The sequence below is a fragment of the Aythya fuligula genome, chromosome 1 (assembly GCF_009819795.1).
Source record: "Aythya fuligula isolate bAytFul2 chromosome 1, bAytFul2.pri, whole genome shotgun sequence".
Taxonomy (NCBI): domain Eukaryota; kingdom Metazoa; phylum Chordata; class Aves; order Anseriformes; family Anatidae; genus Aythya; species Aythya fuligula.
In genome coordinates this window covers 9,549,373-9,554,039 of record NC_045559.1, presented here as the reverse complement: position 1 = coordinate 9,554,039, position 4,667 = coordinate 9,549,373, and positions in this window count along the sequence as shown.

The following is a 4,667-nucleotide window of genomic DNA, read 5'->3' as shown; positions in this document are numbered from 1 at the left end:
CAATCAAGGAAGACTTTGATCATTGTGGAAAAAAAAAAAAAAGAAAAAGATGAAAGTCACTCTGAATCATGTTTCTTCTATTCTGCACTATATTCAGCCTGAAATGTAAATAGACAAACCAAGAGATATTTTTCAAAGAACTAATTAAAATTTATTTGTACTAAAAATTAAATATACGGTGAATATTTGTGTTACCAATCTTATTATAGAAGACAATTAATGAGTTAGCTTTGGTAACATTTTCCCAACATTATCTAAACTGTGTTTAGCCACTGTTATTCTCAGAAAAAGATCACACATCAATAACAAAAAAACATTGGTGATTGTGTTGGGTCTGTCTGAGCTGGAGTCACCTTTTCCCTGCAGCAGCCCGTACAGTGCTGTACTCTGCACTCGTAGCTGGAACAGCACTGATATCACTCCAGTGTTGTGTCTATTGCTGCATAGTGCTGGCACAGCATCAGGACTCCTTCTAAGCCCCCAAGAGCCAGCAGGCTGGGGGTGGGCAAGTGATGGGGAGGGGACATTGCTGGGGCAGCTGACCTAAACCAGCCAAAGGGATATTCCATAACACCTGAAGTCACACTCAGCAATAAAAGTGGGGGCTCTCGTGGGGGAGGGGGCTGTTCCTCCTGAACAACCACTACGCGTTTGAGGCCCTGCTTCCCAGGACGTGGCCGAACACCGCTCGCTGATGGGAAGTAGAGAATAATTTTTTCTCTCTCTGTGCTTCCGCGCGGACTGATTGCTTCTTTTGTCTCTGTTTTTTCCTCCCCATTCCCTTTCCCTTTAATTAAACCTTTCTTATCTCAAACCTAGACTTTTCTGTGTTGTATTTTCTCCCCCTTCCTCTTTGAGGAGAGGGGGAGTGAGAGAGCGGTTGTGGTGGAGCTCGGCTGCCCACCTGAGTAAAACCACCACAGTGATATACAAAACAACATTTACAGAAGTGAAACTGCTGATACCTCTTCTGTTTGAGAGGTGTTAATGATGTAATAGGTCCCACTATTGTGAAAGAGTATCGTCTCCCTGGCTACATAAGTACTGCTAAATTTTTCTGGCCACATAACATATACCCATAAAATTAAACTGTTCTACTATCTTCATCTCCAGACAACATTAAATCATCCAACCCCCTAACTCAGAATGGTCTTTCTTGTATTGTTCCTTGAACCATGCCCAGATATTATTTGGAAGAGTACTAGTTTTCACAGTAGCCAAGAAGAATATAAAAAATTAAAGGCTACAGATAATCACAGGTCAGTGCTACTGTGGCGTTTGTTCTCTGGATCCACTTTTTTTCTTTTTCTTTTTTTTTTTTTTTTTTTTTTTAAATTATTATTAGATGCAGTCTTTCCTCTTTATTAAATCCGTGCCTGCTAGTTTTGTTTTAATTTGGATAACTTATTCTATTGCAAGCTTATTTTATTCCAGAAAATAATAATTATTATTTAACTGATATATTACAGCATCAGTGACATGGCTAAGAAGAGTTTTTGTTGTCCCAAGCATCTCTTACGTCTACCGTAAAGGGACTGCTTCTGAAGGGCTTGGTTCTTTGTCTTTGGATTTCAAGAAGCAGCAGGGAAACATTCCTATTGCAGAATCATAGCCAAGGGGCAATAATGAGCACAAATAATGTTACCACAGTAATGTTAACAAGCAGCGGTAACTTCTGTAACCATCAACAACAGCTTTAAGAAAAGCGTATTTGTAATCTGTTAATTAAAACCTCGTTGGAAGCTGCTAGTCTAGTTAGTCTGACTACATAATTCAATAATAATCTTGTTTAATCGAGGAATCACTTGAGTATGGGATGCAAAATTAAGAAACTCATTCTGTTTGAACTAGTTTTGGGCCCCTTGCTAGCAGAAGGACATTGGGGTGCCGGAACATGTCCAAAGAAGAGCAACAAAGTTGGTGAAGTGTATAGAGAACAAGTCTTATGAGGAGTCGCTGAGGGAGCTGGGGCTATTTAGCCCTGAGAAAAGGAGGCTCAGAGGAGACCTTATTACACTCTACAATTACTTTAAAGGAGGCTATAGTGAGGTGTAGATTGGTCTTTACTCCCAAACACAAAGTGATAAAACAAGAGAAAATGTTCTTAAATTGTGCCAGGGGAGATTAAGTTTGGATATTAGGAAAAATTTTTTCACTGAAAGGGTTGTGAAATATAGGAAATGTGCTGCCCGAGGAAATAGTCGAGTCACAATCTGTGGAGGTCTTCAAAAATGTGTAGATGCTTAGTGATATGGTTTAATGGTGGACTTGGCAGTGCTAGGTTAAAGGTTAGATTAGAAGATTTTAAAGATTCTTTCCAACCTAAATAATTCTAATCCAAATCACATTCTAATGGCATATTCAGCCCCCAAAGAATCTGTGTCACAGAATTTGTCTACAGAAAAAGTTCTAACATTTAACCAAAAAGCCTAGTTCACAGTGGATAGATAATCATTGAATGGCTTGGATTGGCAAATCATCTAGTTCCAATCCCCCCACAATGGGCAGGGATACCACCCACTAGATCAGGTTGCCCAGGGCCTCATCCAACCTGATCTTGAACATCTCCAGGGAAGAGCATCCACAGCTTCTCTGGGCAAACTGTTTCAGTGCCTCACCACCCCCTGAATGAGGATTTTCCTCCTAATCTCTAATCTAAATCTATCTTCTTTTAGTTTAAAACTATTCCCCCTTTTTCTATCATTATTTTTGCAAGTAAAAAGTCACTCTCCATCTTTTATATAAGTCCCCCTTTAAGTACAGAAAGGCTGCAATGGGGTCTCCCAAAGACTTCTCTTTTTCAGGTTGAACTTCCCTAGCTCTCTCTTTTTTCATAGGAGAGGTGCTCCAGCCCTCTGATCCAGCCCTCTGATCATCTTTGTGGCTCTTTGCTGGACTCAGCCTAACAGGTCCACATCTTTCTTGTGCTGGCAGCCACAAACTTGGATGCAACACTCCAAGAATGACCTCACAAAGGCAGAGCAGAGGGGAACATCATCTCCATCCACCTGCTGGCCACTCCTCTGTTGATGAAGCCCAGGACACTTTTGGCCTTCTCGGCTGCAAGTGCATGCTGCTCATGTAGAGTTTTTCATCCATTAGAACTCCCAAATCTTTTTTCTGCAGGGCTGCTCTCAGTGAGTTCTTCTCTCAGTCTGTACTCATGTCTGGGATTGCCCCGACCCAAGTGGATGACTTCCCTTCTTTCTGTTGAAGGAAGATGAAATAGTTGCTTGCAATTATGGAAACTGTAATTTGTAATTACCTTGAAGACAGTGAAGTATATGTCACTTTTACCCATCATGGCTTCTTTATCAAACACATGTTCTATAGCCAGTATGTATTCAAAAAGGCTGATATTTTGCATATGCATAAGCTATGGTTCCCAGGGAAAATAATAGTTGCATGAAAAATATATTAAATTTAGAAGCAACTTAGCAATTGTGACTTGTTCTGGAGCCAAGAATAGAATCTAAACATCATAGTCAGAATTTTGTGCTTTGAAATATATATATATATATTTTCTCTTATCAGTTCCCCTCTGCATCTTGTATATATATCTGAATACATCTTATATTTTCCCCTGCAGGTTGTATACACCTGAATATGGGGAATAGAGCTTAGACTAGATTTTCAGGTACACTAATCAATACATTGAAATAATGTAGGGTTCTTTTTAGGAAGGGAAAGGGAACTGTATACTATATCTGCTTAAGGAAGACATAAACCTCTTACTCAACTAAAGTATGAAAAAGGTTCATTTTCTTACGTGTGCCTCTAGTAACCTTTGCCTTCTAACTTCATCTACATGATAAATCACCATCTTGTTTGTGAAAGCCAACTTTCCTCATTTAAGAAATGAATAATAAGTGTGCTACAGGATCAACCATGCCATGCCACTGCCTCACTTACTTTTTGCTGTAGGCATAGTGTTACATTTTCCACTCTGTAATGTAGACATGCTGAATTGCATAATCCAATATTAAACAATCTATACTACAAAAACACATCAAAGTAACACAGAGGACTTAATTAGCTCCACAAGAGAATTGCAGATATATTTTCCACTACCTCAAGTCCATTTAGCTAATTGCTCTGAAATATGTTGTTCATAATAAAAAGAGAATGTAAGGTTAATTTTAAGTTAAATAATTCGCTTATCTATACATATTTTTCTTCTGACCCTGGCTAAAATTTGATGCTTCAGGAACTGTGAATAATTTGAATACTAAGTGACATAGTATATGTTTTGAACCATAGCCTTCTGGTGTTTAATACACATTGAGAAAATGGATTGCTATTATCATTCATGAATAAGAACTAATGCCAATAATATTAATAACTCATAGATAGATCTATTAGTACATTGATTTGAACTAAAACATTCAGTCCTATAGGTTGCAGAAAATACATAAACCTTTTAATATTCTTCTGCTTTATGATGTATATATAATTTTAAACTATATTGTTTAAAAGTCTTCTTATTCACTTACCCATAGTATTGGAGAATATAAAATCTTTCCCAACTCTGCTAAATGTTACATTTAATTGGGTTTTTGATAAATAAATCACATTTAAGTACATTCAGATGAGATTAGGACAAATAAAAAGCCACGGTAATATTCTCAATTAAGAAAAATATGATACTCTTAATCTGAGCTAGATAT